The sequence below is a fragment of the Rhipicephalus sanguineus genome, chromosome 2 (assembly GCF_013339695.2).
Source record: "Rhipicephalus sanguineus isolate Rsan-2018 chromosome 2, BIME_Rsan_1.4, whole genome shotgun sequence".
Classification (NCBI taxonomy): Eukaryota; Metazoa; Arthropoda; class Arachnida; order Ixodida; family Ixodidae; genus Rhipicephalus; species Rhipicephalus sanguineus.
Genome location: NC_051177.1, coordinates 197,923,331 through 197,945,848, shown reverse-complemented (window position 1 = coordinate 197,945,848; position 22,518 = coordinate 197,923,331). Strand labels below are relative to the sequence as shown.

The 22,518-nt window shown below is 46.7% G+C and overlaps 1 protein-coding gene across 1 annotated transcript in view; it reads left to right on the top strand.

Moving 5' to 3' along the window:
* The first annotated feature begins 17,258 nt into the window (after positions 1 to 17,258).
* LOC119383983 (gamma-butyrobetaine dioxygenase-like) overlaps positions 17,259 to 22,518 on the top strand; it is a 62,931-nt gene continuing 57,671 nt past the window's right edge. Inside the window, 1 exon segment of the mRNA XM_037652265.2 lies at positions 17,259 to 17,281. The gene's annotated coding sequence lies outside the window, so the exon portion shown is untranslated.

The window sequence follows — 22,518 nt, the reverse complement described above, 5'->3', positions numbered from 1 at the left end:
ATGTAGGAATGAAAGCTACGCGTGTGACTCTTTGTTCAAGTGCACACGTTCTATGTATCTTAAATGGTCGCGTGATCTCTTCTTCCTTGCCTCCCGAGTGGCGCAGTGTGTACAAACGATCGGTTAAGGGAGAGGGCAACGACGTGCGGACCGGAGGTCGTTGCCTTGAGATCGGGTGCTGCTTCAGACGATGCCACCACTTCGAGGGAGATAAGCGCCAGACCCTTCACCAAAGGAGATGGTGCAATATCCTCGCGCATTGCAACTACGCACAATGCTTACAGTGCATAACCGCTTCCTTTAAGATTATATCGTTTTGTGTAAGCAGTAGCATAGCCAGAAATTTTTTTCGGGAGGGGGGGGTGTTCATATATACTTTATTCATGAACTTCAATTCATTGACACTTTATATTAAGATTGCCGTACTTCAATTAAAAATTGGAAATAACGTCCCTCATGCTTTCCTTAGCTCCACTACCTGCTGGTTTCATACCGTTGAGCCTAAAAAGAAACGCGCCCCTTTTTTCTTTCGCGAATTTACGTGCCATTTAGTCGCTCTGCAGGCACGTTAGTGTGTCTGGGCTGTTCATTCATTCATTCATTCATTCATTCAACCTGCGGACCTTATTGGTCAATGCAAGAGGGACACACGAAAGCATGGGCATCGTGTAACGCACAGCAATAACGCACTTACATTGTCACTACGTTTCATTCGCCTTCAAAAGCACGTTCGTGAATCGTTCCTCTGAAACATCCTCAACGAATCACTCCACGATTTCACGTGCCGTCGTCACCTTTATTGTCAATCTTGGCTTTTCTCTGCGAGTAGAACGTATCGCTACTTGTAGAAGGATGCACAGTTGGTCGAGTTTGGTAATCAAACGTGATGGAAAGGTAGTGCGCAGATTCTTAACGTTGAAAAAAAAAAATCTGGAAACATGACGAGCGCTCATCCTGTGTTATTCCCTCCATGTTGTATAATCGCTAGACGCAGACCACGCCTGAACGCAGTGGAAACTTTTCGGGTGTTTTAGAAGGTTGTGATGAGATTGTGCATCCGGCGCGTGCGTTCGATCGTTCATCCTACCACTTACGCGAGCACCTGTGATAACGCTGAAATGTACCATGACACACGTATAGAGGCTGACGCGTTTCGCCGAGATCGGATCATCGGCAACGACCTTGCTCGCAGTTATTATTCTACAGGTAATGTTACATGCTTGTACTGTGAGCTTTACTCGCTTTGGTGCGCAAAAGTTGGCCCAATAATACTTCGATTGAAGTATAGAGCAGTGAGACCAATAGCAAAAGTTCGAGGACGAAGCATGTGTTCGTGACTTTGTGTGCTTGGTTTCTGGCACAATCTACGTCCAGATACGGTCGCGTTTCGCACTATGGCCCACAGCTGATGCAATAGTGAAGAGTCTTTGCGAAGGGGAATGCACTGCGCTAGCAGGCCTGTTCAGTGTATGCGAAGTCAGCAAACGGTCGTACACGTTGAAGACTTTCGTTCATACAAAAGGGCCTGTTGTAATGGAAATGAAGTTCAGTCCAACTCACCCAATTTCCAACCTTACTGAACCACTATAAGGTGCGATGTAACGTAAAATGTTCAGCATATGAAAATGCTTCACTGTTGCCGCAAAATATATCCCGGGCGTTAATGGATTGGCCAATGAGCACACTTGTCTGTATCTAACGTGGGCCCAGGTCTCCACTCTGTACTGGCACTCTATGCCTTTACTGGTGATGACGTCGATACCTTTCGGGTAACGCCCCTTTAAGTCAGCTCTATAGAAGCTTCGATAAACGATGGCGCAGCTGACACTGTTGTGTTCGTGGGTGCGTCATAAGCGGTGATCACATTATCACTCTACAAATGAATACAGGTCGTCATTTCTGGGGTCTTTCTGTGACATTTTTTTCGCGGCGGATTTCGTGGCTGACATGCGTCAGTCTTTTTTTGTGTGTGTGTAATAAATGTGCATCATGGCTGTTGTCCGCTAAACGTTCTTTCTGACGCTAACGGTAGCTTAGTGGAGATATGACATCTCAAACAAACGCACCAGTGAATGAGATAGAATAATAGTAGAAAATGCATACACGCCGTGGCGACTCCGCCATGACCGGGTTCGAAACCCGGCCATGGCGGCGGCATTTAAATCCGGCAGAAATGCAGTAACACCAGTGTATTTAGATTTTGCTGCACAACCCCAGGTAGTGAAAATGAGCGAGGGCGCAAGCTTGGCCGTGTTCGTAATCCATCGCAAAAGTAAAAAAAGAGCACGGCGTACAAAACAACACGCATGGCGGCGCCGAGAGCGTGTTTTGTGCCGGTCAAAACTAATCCCCCGCCTCCCACGGTGGCGTGCCTGGTGCTCGTTCATTGGTTGCGGTGTGTAGGGTGTACTCTCATGTGCCACGTGAAACTTCTAAGCGCTAAGCTATAGTGTAGTTCCCGCAGGGCTCGAATCAGCTCTTCATGAGTCACAACACTGTTAACCTACACGCTAGTGTAATGACAATAAGAACCATTGTTCGGGTGTAGCCTGCCCCGATATGATTATGAGACACGCGGTAGCGGGGGGCTCAGTATGAATTTCGACCACCTGGGGTTCTTAAACATGCACCTATATGTAGGCACACTGGTGCTCTTTGCATTTCGCCCCTATGGAAATGCGCCCGCCATTTCCGGGAATCGAATCCGCGCTCTCTAGCGCAGCAGCTTGCGGTATGCACGAGTAAGGAATGAAGGTCAAGTAATATTACAGATCGTTCGGTCGTAGTTAGCTCATATATCAATGAAGTTCAGTATGCAGCATAACGTTACGTCACAGATTACAGCAACATCAAAGGGCATTTAGCAGAAATGCCAATCTGCCGCCCAAGGGTGCTAACACATAACTGCTGCAGCATATGTAATGTAGTTCTCCGTAATTCTTGATGACGCTTTAAAAAAATTATTGCAGCAACCATTCGGTTATACAGTTCAGTTATTTGATATCATGCCGAGAAATTTTTATTGATAGTGGCCTATCGTCCAGAACGTGCATTTTTTTTCTCATTCTTCTTTCTTTTAGTAGCATAGATATAGTGCGGTCCAACAAGCGATGTTCAATATCTTCTCATTCCAAGAGTATGCACGCCATACTTCTCGCTCAGCCTAATCTAAGTACAAAAAAATCGGCAGATCCCACGCAATGTGGGAATCGATGTAATGCGAAGCAGCCAGCAAGGAGCTGCATACATCGTCTTATTTGTCATTGAGGCTAATGAAGTCATTCATGTCGTGACATCTAGTTCGCCATATATCACGAGATTGTCATACATGCATGCGTGTACAATCGGTATATGCCATGCTAATGAAACCTATATTCTGCTAAATATATAGGATGCATGACCTGCTATTTATGTTCGGCACTCCTGTCATGCCATACCAATATAGGTATATATCCAGTTAACAAAATGGCCGCGAGTGCGCCATGAGCGTGGCCTCTAAATCATACCTACATGACATGCATGTCATGATTTTCGTGTTACCACTTGTTTTTATGTTCGGCACACAGACGTGGCGCAATACCAATTTGGTCTATATCAAGCTAGCGAAAAGGCCGCCAGCGCACCATGAGCGTGGCACGTAAGTCATGATGTACATGACATGCGTGTCATTATTGTCATGTTATTCCTCTTATTTATGTTCGTCACACAGTTACGTCACCAGATACCTATTTTGGTGTATATCAGGCTAGCGAAACGGCCGCCAACGCACCATGAGCGTGGCACGTAAGTCATGCGTGTCATGATTTGCACCTTAGGACCTGTCACTTATGTTCGTCATACACTCTTATCACGCCATACCAATTGGTATATAGCAAACTGACGAAACGGCCGCAAGCGCACCAGAACAGTGGTATGTAAATCATGTCGTTCATGACATGGATATCATGATTTTCATGTTATGACCTGTCATTTATGTTCTCATAAAGTCATGTTTCGCCACACCAGTTTTGGTGTAAATCCTATTAACGAAACGGCCAGGAGAGCACAAAGTCGTAGGCGGCTACATAGATAGATAGATAGATAGATAGATAGATAGATAGATAGATAGATAGATAGATAGATAGATAGATAGATAGATAGATAGATAGATAGATAGATAGATAGATAGATAGATAGATAGATAGATAGATAGATAGATAGATAGATAGATAGATAGATAGATAGATAGATAGATAGATAGATAGATAGAAAAAAACATGTGAACAGAGCGACGGAAAGAAAAGCCGGCAGATCCCACGCATTGTGGGAATCGATGTAATGCGAAGCAGCCAGCAAAGAGCTGCATACATCGTCTTGTATGTCATTGAGGAAAATGCGTGTCATGATTTTCATGTTAACTCGTGTGTTATTTATGTTCGTCACACAGTCACGCCGCGCAGTACCAATTTAGGGGTAGATCAATTTAGCGAAACGGCCGCCAGCACCCCATGAGCGTGTCACGTAAGTCATGCTGTACATGACATGCGTGTCATGAGTTTCATGTTAACTCGTGTTATTTATGTTCGTTACACAGTCACGTCGCAAGATACAAATTTTGGTGTATATCAAGCTAGCGAAACGGCCGCCAGCGCACCATGAGCGTGGCACGTAGGTCATGCTGTACATGACATGCGTGTCATGATTTTCATGTTATCTCGTGTTTTTATGTTCGTCATACAGTCACGTGGCGCAATACCAATTTAGGGGTAGATCAAGCTAGCGAAACGGCCGCCAGTGCCCCATGAGCGTGGCACGTAAGTCATGCTGTACATGACATGCGTGTCACGATTTTCATGTTAACTCGTGTTATTTATGTTCGTTACACAGTCACGTCGCAAGATACCAATTTTGGTGTATATCAAGCTAGCGAAACGGCCGCCAGCGCACCATGAGCGTGGCATGTAAGTCATGCTGTACATGACATGCGTGTCATGATTTTAATGTTATCTCGTGTTTTTATGTTCGTCATACAGTCACGTGGCGCAATACCAATTTAGGGGTAGATCAAGCTAGCGAATCGGCCGCCAGTGCCCCATGAGCGTGGCACGTAAGTCATGCTGTACATGACATGCGTGTCATGAGTTTCATGTTAAACTCGTGTTATTTATGTTCGTTACCAGTCACGTCGCAAGATACAAATTTTGGTGTATATCAAGCTAGCGAAACGGCCGCCAGCGCACCATGAGCGTGGCACGTAGGTCATGCTGTACATGACATGCGTGTCATGATTTTCATGTTATCTCGTGTTTTTATGTTCGTCATACAGTCACGTGGCGCAATACCAATTTAGGGGTAGATCAAGCTAGCGAAACGGCCGCCAGTGCCCCATGAGCGTGGCACGTAAGTCATGCTGTACATGACATGCGTGTCACGATTTTCATGTTAACTCGTGTTATTTATGTTCGTTACACAGTCACGTCGCAAGATACCAATTTGGTGTATATCAAGCTAGCGAAACGGCCGCCAGCGCACCATGAGCGTGGCACGTAGGTCATGCTGTACATGACATGCGTGTCATGATTTTAATGTTATCTCGTGTTTTTATGTTCGTCATACAGTCACGTGGCGCAATACCAATTTAGGGGTAGATCAAGCTAGCGAATCGGCCGTCAGTGCCCCATGAGCGTGTCACGTAAGTCATGCTGTACATGACATGCGTGTCATGAGTTTCATGTTAACTCGTGTTATTTATGTTCGTTACACAGTCACGTCGCAAGATACAAATTTTGGTGTATATCAAGCTAGCGAAACGGCCGCCAGCGCACCATGAGCGTGGCACGTAGGTCATGCTGTACATGACATGCGTGTCATGATTTTCATGTTATCTCGTGGTTTTTATGTTCGTCATACAGTCACGTGGCGCAATACCAATTTAGGGGTAGATCAAGCTAGCGAACGGCCGCCAGTGCCCCATGAGCGTGGCACGTAAGTCATGCTGTACATGACATGCGTGTCACGATTTTCATGTTAACTCGTGTTATTTATGTTCGTTACACAGTCACGTCGCAAGATACCAATTTTGGTGTATATCAAGCTAGCGAAACGGCCGCCAGCGCACCATGAGCGTGGCATGTAAGTCATGCTGTACATGACATGCGTGTCATGATTTTAATGTTATCTCGTGTTTTTATGTTCGTCATACAGTCACGTGGCGCAATACCAATTTAGGGGTAGATCAAGCTAGCGAATCGGCCGCCAGTGCCCCATGAGCGTGGCACGTAAGTCATGCTGTACATGACATGCGTATCACGATTTTCATGTTAACTCGTGTTATTTATGTTCGTTACACAGTCACGTCGCAAGATACCAATTTTGGTGTATATCAAGCTAGCGAAACGGCCGCCAGCGCACCATGAGTGTGGCACGTAGGTCATGCTGTACATGACATGCGTGTCATGATTTTCATGTTATCTCGTGTTTTTATGTTCGTCATACAGTCACGTGGCGCAATACCAATTTAGGGGTAGATCAAGCTAGCGAAACGGCCGCCAGTGCCCCATGAGCGTGGCACGTAAGTCATGCTGTACATGACATGCGTATCACGATTTTCATGTTAACTCGTGTTATTTATGTTCGTTACACAGTCACGTCGCAAGATACCAATTTTGGTGTATATCAAGCTAGCGAAACGGCCGCCAGCGCACCATGAGCGTGGCACGTAGGTCATGCTGTACATGACATGCGTGTCATGATTTTAATGTTATCTCGTGTTTTTATGTTCGTCATCCAGTCACGTGGCGCAATACCAATTTAGGGGTAGATCAAGCTAGCGAATCGGCCGCCAGTGCCCCATGAGCGTGGCACGTAAGTCATGCTGTACATGACATGCGTGTCATGAGTTTCATGTTAACTCGTGTTATTTATGTTCGTTACACAGTCACGTCGCAAGATACAAATTTTGGTGTATATCAAGCTAGCGAAACGGCCGCCAGCGCACCATGAGCGTGGCACGTAGGTCATGCTGTACATGACATGCGTGTCATGATTTTCATGTTATCTCGTGTTTTTATGTTCGTCATACAGTCACGTGGCGCAATACCAATTTAGGGGTAGATCAAGCTAGCGAAACGGCCGCCAGTGGCCCCATGAGCGTGGCACGTAAGTCATGCTGTACATGACATGCGTGTCACGATTTTCATGTTAACTCGTGTTATTTATGTTCGTTACACAGTCACGTCGCAAGATACCAATTTTGTGTATATCAAGCTAGCGAAACGGCCGCCAGCGCACCATGAGCGTGGCATGTAAGTCATGCTGTACATGACATGCGTGTCATGATTTTAATGTTATCTCGTGTTTTTATGTTCGTCATACAGTCACGTGGCGCAATACCAATTTAGGGGTAGATCAAGCTAGCGAATCGGCCGCCAGTGCCCCATGAGCGTGGCACGTAAGTCATGCTGTACATGACATGCGTATCACGATTTTCATGTTAACTCGTGTTATTTATGTTCGTTACACAGTCACGTCGCAAGATACCAATTTTGGTGTATATCAAGCTAGCGAAACGGCCGCCAGCGCACCATGAGTGTGGCACGTAGGTCATGCTGTACATGACATGCGTGTCATGATTTTCATGCTAACTCGTGTTATTTATGTTCGTCACACAGTCACGTCGCAAGATACGAATTTTGGTGCATATCAAGCTAGCGAAACGGCCGCCAGCGCACCATGAGCGTGGCATGTAAATCATGCTGTACATGACATGTGTGTCACGATTTTCATGTTATGACTTGTCATTTATGTTCGTCATACAGTCATGTTACGCCATACCAATTTTCGTGTACATTCGATTAACCAAGCGACCAGGAGAGCACAAAGTCGTAGGCGGCTACATAGATAGATAGATAGATAGATAGATAGATAGATAGATAGATAGATAGATAGATAGATAGATAGATAGATAGATAGATAGATAGATAGATAGATAGATAGATAGATAGATAGATAGATACGTTCAAAGTCGCAGAAGTTCGCTAAGAAATACTTCGCATTTAAAAATCTAAAGAAAGAGAAACATTTCTGCCGAAAAGAAAGATTCTTCACGAGGCGGGATTCGGACCCGCATACCCTCTATCCTAAGGCGAGCGTCATAACCACTCGACTATCCGGGCACTTTTTTTTCTTACCTGGTATTTATTACAAATGCGCTTAATGTATATACATAGCGTGCAAAATATTCAAAGCCGCCTCTATAAGCGCACAATAAGCGTTACACAGAAATAAGCTTCAATTAAATAACACGGTGTTCTAAAAGGGTTGGAGGAGTGTATTTCAGGAACAGTGGACACCAGTCCGGCTGAAACTGTAATTGTTCATAGAAGTATTTTAGCAGAATAATCATTGGTATGAAGTGTGACCGCGATAATACCATTGATCCCGCATGCCTGTATAACATGCGAGTTTTCCATAGACTGTGCATGCCCGTTAATAAGAGCATGTCAACGGGCATAGAATTGCTTTTGGGTGGCACGAGGTAGCGTATGCTATAAGAATTTAAATCAAGTTGTTTTTCAACAGCTCTTTGTAGAACATCCCAGCGCTAGCAGAGCATCGTAAAGTGTAGCAAGGGGTTGGGAAAGGGAAGGGAGCGTGAGGAGGAGAGATGTGATGGTGAGGAGGAGGAGGAAATTCCGCTACCCACCACGGGTCCACTAAGAGAGAGAGAAAGAAAGAGAGAGAAATAACGGGTATGAAGACATAAAGACATAGAAAGACTTGGCACGACTAGTGCGAAGCATCCATACTAGGGAATAGCAAAGGCAACGGCGGCTGCGAGAAGAGCCCGAAGCGATGGAAGCCCTACGCCACGACGACGTGCCCGCAGATGCATGAGAGGTGCGAACGCTCGGTTCTGGAGTGTGGACATCCGTGTCGTGACTAACCTAGCTAAAGCCTATAGCAACAACCTAGAAGCAACCGGATTAGACTTCATAATCGTCCAGTTTCGCTGTTTCAAGCCTTGCGCGACTTAGTGCAAGCTTCGCCAAACTTTTTCGCGAGTTTTCGCTCACAACCAAGAACGCCGACGCCAACATTTCTGCGAAACGAGCTCTTTAACGCCATCGCGTCAAAATCTCATGTGCACTGGCTAAATGCAAGATGCGTATTTCAGCTTTGACAGCACGGCTAGCCTTCACTGGAATATAGAATTTTACATTTAGATTAATTCGACGACCGTTTTCAAACCAAATATATTTCGCGACGTTCGCGCCAATGTGTGGCATTAACTGGTGCGCGTATATTTTTACAGCAGTGCTGCTAAGCTTTCCGTTACCAGTCAAAAGTAAACTATCATCATCACGATAGGCCTCTACCTTCTAGCACGTTGCTCGGCCGGCGCGCTCTCTTCGTCATCTTCTTCATCTTCTGTTTCGTTAACAGAACACATGCGCCTATTTGTCCGACGTCGGATCCAACACTATGATGGGCAGGAGAACAAGCACAGAGAAAGAGAAAGAAATAGATTGAAAAGAGGGAGAGAAATTCTCGGTTTGTTATTTTACTCTGCTACCACGCCATATAACGTATGTTTACGTGATTCTTTGCCCGACATCTATATTGTCTTTTCGCGACGGAGTTTCAAGCACCGGAGTGACTCAATGGATGGATGGATGCAAGAACTTTATTGTTTGTCCGGCAGATTAACAGCCCGGGCTCAGGTCTCCCATGTCGGGACGTCAAGGCCTTGCCTCCCGCCGCTTCACGGGCCTGCTGGCCTGCCCAGAGTTGGTCGGCGAGCCTGGAGCTGCGCAGAGCGGCTTCCCACCTCGCCGAGAGAGCATCGGGACTAATACGTGACTGAAGACTATGAAGAATTATGGCTGAACCCTTTCTGGTGTATAAGGCCCCTTTTGGTATACAGGTCTGGTGTATAAGGTCCCTTTCCGCTGCGGCCGCTTCTACGTAGGGCAGACGGGCCGCTGCATTAACCAGAGGTTATTGGCATATAAGAGATCGCTAACCAGAGGCTCACCTTCTAATCTATCTTTACATTGTCGAGAGTCTAAGTGCACGCCAAAATTCAATTAATGCGCGGTGTTGTACCGGCATAGGAATAAAGAAACGCGCCCGATTGAGGCATGACATATCGAGAACAGTGGTAGCGCATGCGTGAGGCAACCGTCGATTAACTTGCATAAAGATGAAATGAAATGCCTTAACAGTCATCTTCCACGTAGACCCCCACGCGTGCCGGATTGATAGGTTCGCCTATTGCATGGGCATGCGCAGATAAGTTTTCGTGCCTTCTTTCTTTTCCGCCGTTGTGCGTCTCTTCAGTTGTTAGTCGGCGTTTGTGGTGTCCTGACTTCTCTCTTGTGTCCGTGTTTGCACGCCCTGTCTTTTTAGAATGAATACTTACCAGCTAGCTCAGCTCTGTTATTGTAACCTTCAAATATATCATCATCATCATCATCATCATCATCATCATCAGCCTGTCTACGCCCACTGCAGGGCAAGGCCTCTCCCATGTTCCGCCAATCAACCCGGTCCTGTGCTTCTGCTGCCACGTATACCTACAAACTTCTTAATCTCATCTACCCACCTAATTTTCTGTCTCCCCCTCTCGCGTTTACCATCTCTTGGAATCCAGTCAGTTACCCTTAATGACCACCGGTTATCCTGCCGACGTGCTACGTGGCCGGCCCACATCCATTTCTTCTTCTTAATTTCAACTATGATATCCTTAACCCTCGTTTGTTCCCTGACCCACTCTGCTCTCTTCCTGTCTCTTAAACTTACACCTATCATTTTCCTTTCCATCGCTCGCTGCGTCGTCCTCAATTTAAGTTGAACCCTCTTTGTAAGTCTCCAGGTTTCTGCTCCGTAGGTAAGTACCGGTAAGATGCAGCTGTTATATACCTTCCTCTTGAGAGATAGTGGTAGACTACCATTCATGATTTGATAATGGTTGCCGAATGAGCCCCATCCCATCCTTATTCTTCTAGTTATTTCACTCTCATGGTTCGGCTCCGCGGTTACTACCTGTCCTAAGTAGACGTACTCCTTTACAACTTCCAGTGTCTCGCCACCTATCGCGAAGCGCTGTTCTCTGCCAAGATTGTTCCACATTACTTTAGTTTTATGCATATTAATTTTCAGACCTACTCTTCTACTTTCCGTATCCAGTTCAGTAATCATGAGCTGTAATTCGTCTCCCGCGTTACTCATCAATGCAATGTCATCAGCGAATCGCAGGTTACTGAGATACTCTCCATTAACTCTTATCCCTAGTTCTTCCCAATCTAGGGCCCTGAAAACCTCCTGTAAACACGCGGTGAATAGCATTGGAGAGATCGTGTCTCCCTGTCGTACGCCCTTCTTTATTGGGATTTTGTCGCTTTCTTTATGAAGGACTATAGTGGCTGTGGATGCGCTGTAGATTTCTTCCATTATGTTTATATAGGCTTCGTCGATGCCCTGATTCCGCAGTGCTTGCATGACTGCTGATGTCTCCACCGAATCAAATGCCTTCTCGTAATCTATGAAGGCTATGTATAGGGGTTGGTTGTATTCCGCGCATTTCTCTATCACCTGATTGATAGTATGAATATGGTCTATTGTTGAGAAGCCTGTACGAAATCCTGCCTGGTCCCTTGGTTGATTGAACTCTAATGTCGTATTAATTCTGTTAGCAATTAATTTTGTGAATAGCTGTAGACACGGACAGTAAGCTGATGGGCCTGTAATTTTTCAGGTCCTTGACGTCCCCTTTCTTATGGATCAAGATGGTGTTGGCATTCTTCCAAGATTCTGGTATCCTCCCCGTCGAGAGGCCACTTCGTATACAGGGTGGCCAGTTTCTCTAACATAATCTCTCCACCGTCTTTCAACAGGTCTGATGTTACCTGATCCTCACCAGCGGTTTTGCCTCTTTGCATTCCCTTTAGGGCTTTCTTTACTTCTCCTGTTAATACTGGTGGGATGTCAGATCCTCTGGGATATTACTGCTTCTTACGTTATCATCCTGACTGTCTTGGCTGCTGTACAGATCTCTGTAGAACTCTTCCGCTACCTCAAATATATATTGCGGCTAACATCTATATAGCTGACTACCGTTGGCATTCAGGACTAAAATTGTGATTTGGCTCTTATAGACAGGAACATTTCATTTCGGCTTGAATTGGCGACGAAAAAGTAGTCTAAATCGCAGCGAATGAACGATATAGCAATATTTCGCGACAATTTAACACCCTTCTTTCTGCTCGTCAGGCCTTCCTTTCAACGATACGAGAAACAGCGCGACAACACGGGACAGTGAAGAGGACGGTACCAGCGCTTGGTCCGTCTCTTTGCACTGTCCAGTGTGTCGCGCTGTTTCTCGTATCGTTGAACACTGTCACCAACCGGCCCAAGACGCACCTTATTGCCTTCCTTTGTTTCGTGGCGCATGACTAGACTTGAAGAAGCTAGTCTTCCTTCCTGGAAACAGGCGCACTGTCCTGGACTGTCGACAGCGTTTTCTTGTTCCTCGCATCCATTGAAGGCCTTCAAAATTACACATCATCTCCCCCTACTGGTAACCATGGTGGGATGCGAAAGCATCGCGGGGAGTGCGCATCGAGTTTCCGCGTCTCTTATGTGACTTATGAGACGGTGGTTCTCGAGGTGTTTGAATTACCGCTTGCGGACGCTGACGTTTACGTTCGGCTTCCCGAGCCTTCCTCTGCTCCGCGGCGGTGGCGCTGCCGCTGCAACTAGCGCCGACGTTGACGTTGTTCATGCCGTTTCGCACACCGTTGCACAGAGAGAGAATGACGGAAGCACAGCGAACGCGCTTTCGCAGCCTCGCAGCTTCGAGATTCGCTTGCCGGCGTTGCCGTTTACGTTCAGCTTCGCGAGCGTCGATACTGCCGTTGCGAAGGAGAGTGCAACGGGAGCGAGCGCGCCGCATTATATACGAGCGCGCAGCTGTGGCGGAGAGAGAGAAACGGGAGCGGAGAAACGAAGCGGAGGCAGCGCTCGCGCCATCTCCTCCCACCTCCTCGCGCTCACGCGAGGAAGGGGGAGAGTTGGCGCTGCGCAGTATGAGTGCGGACGCCGAAGAACGGACACTGCCTAGAGCATAAGATTGCTTTCGCATCTAAAATTGTGTCAGCTCTTTGTTCTGCTCGGCGTAAAATACTGTTGCGACCCCAAACTATCATCATCATGAACCGGCACATGCTCTCTTCGTCCTCGTCTTCATCTTCAGCTCGTTCCCCAGAACACGTGCGCCGAATTCTCGACGATGCCTGTAATAATCCTGATGGTGCGAGAACGAGCACGGAGAGAAAGAAAGAAAGAAAGAAAGATATAAAGAAAGTGAAAGAGATAAATTCCTCCCAAAAAAAGCCTTCACAAGGTGGGATTCGAAACCGCGCACCTCTCTATTGGAAGAAGTGCAGAAAGAGAAGGAAAGAGAAAAAGAGAGAAGATCAACGAAAGAGAGAGAAGAATAAATATAAATAAACAGAGAAAAAAGACATAGAAAACAAGAGAGAAGAAGAAACAAATAGAGGAAGAAGAAAGAAAACTTGCAAAACTTAGCAACACAGCAAAAGCCAGGACCACATAGGTGCCCATAATCTCCGCTGTCTCTTTAGCATTGCGCCTTGAGGGGAAACCACGCTATGCCTGTACACATAGAAGAAGCTTTGGTCGAAGCATTGAACAGCGACGAAGATCTTCCAGAAGAATTCCCGGTGCTGCGTGGGTGGTACGATGAAGAGGACGAACGGGATGGAGATGACCACTACAGGATTCATCCGGCTTGTCTGAATAAACAGGGTTGCCACTGACATTGTCTCGGTGGTTCTTTTTTTTTTTTAATATGGGAAGTTGCACTAAGTCGCGCAACGCTTGGTACAGCGGAGATGGTCGATCCTCAAGCAAAACCTACTTACAACATAGGAAAACCTACTTGCAACATACTAAACCTGCAGTATAGCAAAGCCTACTTGGAACATATCAAAACCTAGCAACAACAAGTTACAACATAGAAGCAAACAGCGTTAGCCTAAACACTTAGTGCAAACGTCCCACATTTTTTTCTTCTTCTTAGCTTCTTAGCTGGTTTTATCCCGCGCCGTTTAGCATCACTTTTTTTTTTTTCAAGGAATAGACAGGTGCCCAATACCTTCATTTCCGTTATCCTCCATTTCCGTTGTATTAGAAATATACCGTATTGGAGTAAAAGAAGGACATGATGCCGCAGCGCAGAACTCGAAAGGAAATACTAAAAGGCAGCTATTAATGGGAACTAGCAGAATAACGCCAAGGAAAGTATAGGGCGTGTTATCTGTAGTATTTAGAATATAAATGTGAAGAAAGTAAAGTGGGCGAAAAGATAACTTGCTGCCGGCAGGAACCGAACCTGCGACCTTCGAATAACGCGTCCGATGCTCTGGATTCATCCAAATTCAACCAAACTGCGAGGATAGCACGAGGCAGGTAGGAGTACGAAAGCCGGCCTCTTACTGTTTCCACTCGAGTTTTGCCCTACACAGCCATATACTCCGGTAAAGTGCCAACTAGACCCAGAAACGACAATTCTGGAGCGAAAGCGCGATAACAAAGCAACTAGATCACAAATGAAAACAGATTGAATGCGACCACGTTGGTTGCTTTGGTCACAACTATGGATGCAGCGCTGGTTTAATGTATCTGGCTCAGTTTTATTCAAACAGCTGCAGGATTTGGCTCCTTTTCTATTTGAAACTGCTTTTTTGAGTGCACGTTACAATCATGAATAGCCATGACTCAAGTTTAAAAAAGAGGGCACAAGGAAAAAATGGCAGCCACCAGTCAACATGCACGGTAAAGCATGAAGAGAGGTTTTTCAGCTGCTCAAGCGTGGCGGTGTACAAAATACATATTTCATGTGGTCTAATGTACACAGGACAGACAGGGCGGTGTTCGAACAAAATGTTAAGCGAACACAGTACAGCCTTAAAGAAATCGCTGCATACTCTAATGGGCGGCTCACTGCAGAAATTGCGAGGATAGCACGCGTCGTCCCCCTGTTCGACCAAGCCACTGTTTTGTACAGACACAGGATACCCTATCTAGAGAAATCATGGAAGTCTTCTACATAAGAAAGAACGAAGGCAAGTGCAATCAGCCCGCCGTCTATCGCTCTCTATGACAGCGAGATAGCCCTTATCTCGCTGATATAGGTGCATTCACACAAGGGAAATCCGGAAGATCCGGGGGGGGGGGGGGGGGGGGTATTGCGGATCACGTGACCGCGACGTCACAGATTACTGAGTGGGCGCGACCTCCCCGCGCCTCCTCGGAGGACCCGGGGACCTTTTCCCCGACTGGGCAAACGATCCCCCGGCGGTGGGGGATATAGCGGTATTTCGGGCTCTTGTTTGGCCACATTGTTACACTTGCTCCTGCAAGAGCGGCAGTGGGTGTCCAGTCTGCAGCATTTCGTCTGCAGCTCGTCGTCAGCAGCTGGTGAAACGGACGGTACAAACCACCAGAGTAGTCTAATAACATTGGTCTCGCCCTCCGTTTGCTTCGTCCGTGTGAGTGGGGGACATTTGTGGGGAATTCTCCTTACAGGCTGACGTCACTAGGCTCCGCCTTTATCCCCCGAAGATTTGTCCCCCGTGTGCATACCGCATAAGGTGCGGTCCCGTGGAAACAGGTCCTTCTTCAACCGTGCCGTGCCAGCCTACGACGAACGGCCCCGCTTAAGCAGGTGAACTTCTAGGCCTCGGTCCCGTGACAACTGGACTGTATTCGACAATGCCGTGCCGGCTTACCACGGACGGTCAACGCACCGCCTACGATTAGGACTTCATTGAAGTGGGAGAACTAGGTGGACCACGTCCCCCCCTCCGTATAGTGTACGCGAGGCAATGGATTAAACGTTATTGAAGGCCGTGCCGGCCTCTTCTTGGAGCAGTCGCCCCGGCCGCCCTGTATATATGACGAGTCTGTCGACCACATCTGGCGTTGGTGGCGGATACAAGCGTTCGCCGAAAGTCCGGCGACTGACTGACCTTCCCGTGGGAAGAAGGGTGGCATGGGGGACCGATGAGTGGCACAAGAATGGTGAAGCGCAGGCGATCTCTCTGGTGGACTGGTGCTGGCGTGACAGTGAATTTTTCTCCACGCGGAACAACGAAGTCATCAGCAGTTAAGCCGGCAGCACGCCAATGTTGTCTGCATGAGGCACAGTTAGCTTTCCATTGTGCAAGTAATATCTATGCGCAACTTCCATGCGCAACTACCATGAAACATAGGCTTTCATACATCTGCTCCTAAACTACCCAACTAATACTGAGCGCAAACGAGTTGACAAGAAGTTGATGGCGACAGTGACACGCCACCGAGTGAAGTCAAATGAAGGCGGTAACTTATTCGGCGCAGTCGTTTCAAACGTACCAAGAATTCGCGAGATGTGAAAGGTTCAACGCGTTCCGTAGTACATGTACGAACGCCGCATTATAGATGTATAAGTCCAGATTTACGAAAAGCTGCTCTTCGCGTTCTCATGAGGGTTTCGAAATTGCGCGCATAGAAAGTAGCATGTTCCATCGGCTGCGAAGCTATGTGGGCCGTTCGCACGTCGATATATGTTTTTTTTCTTTATTGCGTAATCATAACATATCGACCTACTTTTTAAGTCAGTGCCCATTCAAGCTCAGTTATGTCTACCTTCGTTCGTACCCTCGTGCATTCAACTCAACGCTACATTCACTCACGTTTGTGCTAAGGCCCATGCATCGCCCCATCCGCCACTCGCTCAAGCTTGAGTTCACAACTGTGAAGACGTTTAGTGCGCTCGTAAGTATGCTGACCTATGTTGACATCGCATATTAGCGCTTATGTCTGCGACGCAGTCTGGAAACTGCGATGGAACACTTCGGCGACTGTCGCAAATACACCCGAAACTGATAGTCGCATTTAGTTTTCATTCTGGGTTCTTGATCGACAGCCCTCGGCGGCGACTACCCGTTATCGCTGTGCCCTCGTCCCGGCGTATCGTGGCCGGAGGGGAGAACGATAAGGCCAGCGTAGACGAGCTCTCGCCGGCGCCTTATCTCTCCTTCGCAGGGCCCTCCTCTGTTGCCCAAACAGGCGCAGCCCCCTCGACCGGCCTTCCCATTGGTCGACTCCTCAGGACGAGAGTTCGGCCCAGGCCCGCGCCCAAACCACGAGAAACCGGCGCTTGGCTATAAATAGTTTTGCCCTGACCACTCTGTTTTCAATGGTCGCACCAGTTCGTGACCTGACGTCAGGACTGGTGAGTAGGCCTGTCACATCCTCTTTGCGCTTGTCTAGTGCGAAAATATTTCAGGCAGCCGTCGGTTCCGGAGGCCATCGATAAGCTTCTTGTAACTCGGCCATTCGGGCACGAATGCTGTCGTCAGCACCACTTATAACTTTGCTGCTTGAGCCAGTCTGCTTGTCAACCCGAGGCTTTCCTTGCACTTGCCTATTGGAAGTTCGCAGCCAACAAATCCTACACCGAAGACATCAGCAGTGTCGCTGACAGGCGTGCGAGATATATCCCAAGCTTGTTCTGGAGCAGTGACGTCTGAGGTGCCCCATCCTAAATCTTCTTCTGGCGCCGTAGAAAATCGCTCACTGCGAGTGAGCACTGCCGCGTTCCGTGTAACAGTCACTGTGTCGGGATCATCTCAGCCTTTAAGTACCACTGCCATATATACACTGCGCACAGTGCTTCAGCTAAACCAACCCAGGCCTTCCCTAATAATACTACGCATGTCGACGTATTGCGCGTGTGAGGGCAGATTCTCTCACGTTTTTCTACTGACGACACACAGCGGTGATTAGAGGTGACTAAATAGGCGGTTCTAGCTTTTTTTATGCAGTCTCTTTTCGACCATAATGCCGAATCGAAGACGCTAATTACAGACAATGTACAACTCTTGAGGTTCTCGACGGCGGGCGCTGCTTCACTTAGAAACTTGCGCTTGATGCCAGGCAGAATACCGCTCGAAATAGTTGAAAGCCATCCAGTCATGGTTCATATCTGTAAATTGACAATTTGAGAGCATTTGAAGATAATTCCTGTTCGGTATGGAAACCACCGCCACCACCCTTGTGAAATAGATGTGCGTAACTTTTTCTCTCGGCTGGATGGGATCGTCTTGCAGGGGAGCTCGGCCTTCTTGCCCAGTTCCTTGCTTTGTAGTATGTGTGCAGCAGAGTTCATAATATACAAGCTTTAACAAACGCTATCTCGAACAGTAAGGAAGCTATGCGCGCGCACTGATATCGCAATCTACAGACACCTTGCTAAATGAAAAACTCTTTCTCTATGCAATATGCTTTCAGTAAAGATGTAGGAACGCGAATGCAATTTAGACCCATAACATTTATGAAACAGGATCTCGGCACCCGCAGTTTTCATGGCGCCAATGTAAGATATGAGTATATATAAATTTATGCATTCCTTGTTGCTGACTAGCTTTTAAAGACGAGACTGACAGCACAGAGGAGTTCATTGCGCCACCGGGTTACAAGTTTCACTACATATTATGCACACGAGGAAAATGTGTAGTGCACTCTGAACTTTAAGCAGCTCAACATCACGCTGTTCTTAAGCCCGCTTCTGTGTATCATTACTTCTGTTGTTTCGCGTAAACTGCACAATGGTAGAGTGCCGTCATGCTCACCGCATGACCAGCTAATAAGGAAAGCATACAACTGCCCGTAGTCATAAGTCTACAGTGCATGTCGGCAGGAAAAACCGTTCCAAAACGTCCGGGTTCGGTTAACCTCGCGTTGTCATATTCGGGCCAACGTAGCAGGGGTGTGACAGTGGATTGGTGTGGATCGTGTAAGGTCCTCATAATGAGAAAACTGTGAACAAGATTTTTTTCCAATGTGACAGTAATGTACAATTTGACAATAATGTACAATGTGACAGTAATTTATTATGTGGCAGTAACGCATTAACCATGAAAGTAGTCTCAGGTCTCATAGTAACATGGTGAGAACGCAGTAATAAATATATCCTGACGCAGCCGATGTCTGTTCTCTTCAGCGCGCTTGTCTGTGCGCTGGGGTTATTGTGAGGTTTCCATTACCACGGAATTAGCTACAAAACGCCTTTTGTAAACGGCGTGTGACGCGCGCGTGATATCGATATTCGCTAAATAATGAAAAGAGCGTTAATGAAACCGTGGAAAAGCCACGGTATCGTTGCGACAAGAAAACGTGTTGCAGCAGATAGCATTTCAGCCCTGGAACTTCCAAATCTACGGGCTTATCGGCGACGGGAAAGCTCTCTTCAGCGTTAAGAACTTCAGTTCCCGTCCCTTATCGCCCCCTTCAGCGTCGCTCGGCTGTAATTGTTGTTTTATCTTTATCTACTTAGCCTGAATAAGTGCTTGCTCATGTGCTTGACGTACCGCCTAGATGAAAACAATGGTTGATAAGTGTTCCTGCCTAGCTAGTTGAGTACAAAGACTGTGCGACGCTTTTCACGCCGAATACGGAAACACAGCACCACAGCATGATTGCACAGACCCCTAAGGACTCTGCGTCTTCTTATGGGGCTACGTATATGCCTTTGCGTCAGCTTCACAGCTTCCTTACAATTCCTTGCGGTCTGGCGTACCACTGAATTTCTGGGTGGGTCGACAGCTGTGCTTTTAAACGTATCTTAAAACCATCAACACCATTGCAGATTGAACTCGTGCACCGCTTAATTAAAATTAACGCACTCACCATGAAGCTTCCAAGCTTGGTATAGTTCTTGCGGAGTTTAGAACTTTCCATGATTCTGAAAGGGCCGATCCACGTGCACCAGTATCGGAGACCAGAGCGAGCAATGCAGGACAAACGGGCCGATGCATTAACCAGAGATTGTTGGAACATAAGAGATCGCTAACAGGAGGCTCACCTTCTAATCTATCTTTACATTGTCGAGATTGCAAGTGCACGCCAAAATTCGATGAATGCGCAGTGTTGTACCGTCATAGAAATGAAGAAACGCGCCTGATGATTGAAGCATGGCATATCGAGAATAGTGGTAGCGCATGCGTGAGCCAACCGTCAATTAACTTGCAGAAAGATGAAATCAAATGCCTTAACAGTTATCTTCAACGTAGACCGCCACGCGTGCCGGATTGATAGGTTCGCCTGTTGCATGGGCATGCGCAGATAAGTTTTCGTGCCTTCTTTCCTTTTCAGCCGTTGTTCGTCTCTTCAGTTGTTAGTCGGCGTTTGTGGTGTCCTGACTTCTTTCTTGTGTCCTTGTTTGCACGCCCTGTCTTTTTAGAATGAATACTTACCAACTAGCTCAGCTCTCAGTTATTCTGATCAATGCAGGATTTGGTGAAGGCAAATTGTGTGCATAGCAGTGAAGAAGTTGCTAAAAGGATGGCTGATACTCAGAGTTCCCGGGTACACTGGAATTATTTATTTAGTTAGTTTAATGCTTGGATTTTACATGCCAAAACCACGGTATGGTTATGAAGCACGCCGTAGTTATAGAGGCTCCGGGGTGATGCAGCTGTGGCTGTTTAACGTGCACTTAAATCAAAGCTCACTTGCTTTTCGCCGCCATCAAAACGCGGCTGCCATCGGCGGGAATCGAACGCGCATCCTCGACGTTAGCAGCGCCACACCTTACCTTACAAGCTACCGCGGCGGGTCACTGCGGAAGTCCAATGAATTGTTCGCACCGGCTTCCCTTAATAGCGCGATTTTTAAGTCTACTTAAAGATTAGTCTGTCAGCGAGAGCGAAGTGCCTTTTAATTTCATAGCACGCATTTAAACATCTCTTATTCCCTCTCATGACTTCCTACGGCTTCGATTTCGGTGGAAAACTAGCAGATGCCTTTCGCGACTAAGTGAGGTGACTTGAGAAGCTGTCGCTGAGAAAACATGCGTCCAATGTTTCCTTTCTTTCTTTTTTTTTTCATAGCTGCAGTCCCCATTCACCTCCCATTTGCTCATTTTCTAACGTGCCTGAAGCAGTTAGTCATTTTCCTTGTTTTACGCTGGCACTTCTCCTTCCTACGCGAAATTTTTCCCGCTACGCTGACTGATAATGTGGTCTCCAATCTATCAACATCAGACTTCTTGTTCATTTGAGCCTACCTAAAGGCACCAATCATTGTCAATTTTTCTTCCTAAGCAATTTGAAGCGTTCGGGAGTGCACGCTGTTCGCGCCAAGTGTAGGGCCATAGCGTAAAGTGTTTTCTTTTTTTAAAGGAAGATCTATTTCTGTTATTGGATATTTACCGAGTACTGAAACTATGAGAATATTTAGTTCCTTAATAGGACGTTTCCTCCGAGCGCGTGAAATGTAACGAAAGACTGTCTTCTAAGTAACCCAGCTTCACGCTTTTAATGCTCCACTTTTATGGTTCTAACTGGCTGGGAAAATTATTTCTGAAGTTTTACGTTCCAACAATACAGTACGATTATGAGGCACATCGCAGTGGCGGACTCAGTTTGACCCCGAGGGTTTCCTTAGTGTGCACCCAGGTCAAAGTGCACCACCGTTCTTGGATACACCCATGGGGAATCGGACACGAACCTCCTGCGCATCAGCAGACCCCTCAGTCACACATACGCCCCGACCGATCCAACATTTTAGGCAAACAGCGAAAGCGAAGTGCTTAGGCAGGACAACGCAGTAGGCAAAGATGCACTATCGTTTTTTGCTAACATGGAGCGAAAAGATAGCGCGAGGAAGGAAATACCCTTTCTGTGGCAGATGACGCGGGTGATTGCGCTGCGTGCCTACCAAGGCCTGACTGCTTGTGCGGCTGCGAAACCTGATACTCGGAGCGGCTTTTCCTTGAGCTCAAAACGATCGCCAGTTGCCCTCTTTCATAGAATGATACTGCAGACAAACACCGACTCGGCCTACATTGATAAACTGCGATTTCCTCATCTTATTTTCGTTAGTTTTCGCGGTATTATTTATACACTATATTACAGTGAAGAAATTCCCGTATATAGCAGAAGATTGAATGGGCTGCGGTTTCCTATATTTGCTGTAATGTCGCACTTATAAGAAAGACTTGGCGGGCTCGAATCCCGGCCGTGGCAGTCTCATTTCGCTGAGGCCAAAATGCAATGTCAATACTCTTGTGCTTAGATTTAGGCGAACATGCAAGAATCCAACATTGTCAAAGTTATTTCGAAGTGCCCTGTGACGGCGTGCTTGACAGACATATCGTTGGTATGGCATTCTAAATTCCAGAAATTTATTTCAAATGTAAAATAAATGAAAAAAAATAAACGTAAGGTAGAGGTTTTTTTTTTTACATTTCGGACCAAAATTTGATAATCTTATAAATCAGTGTGGTTTAGTGGTTATGAAAGTTTCTCTAAGTCCTTTATGTTTTCTTTTTTCCTTCGTTTATTACTTTATTAGAGCGATTGTGTCGAGTAAATTTTATTGAATCTTGCTGTGACCACCCTCTGGATATTCTAGAAAAGAATGTAGTCCATGTTTACCGATGAAGCGGTACTACGGTCAGGAAGACGA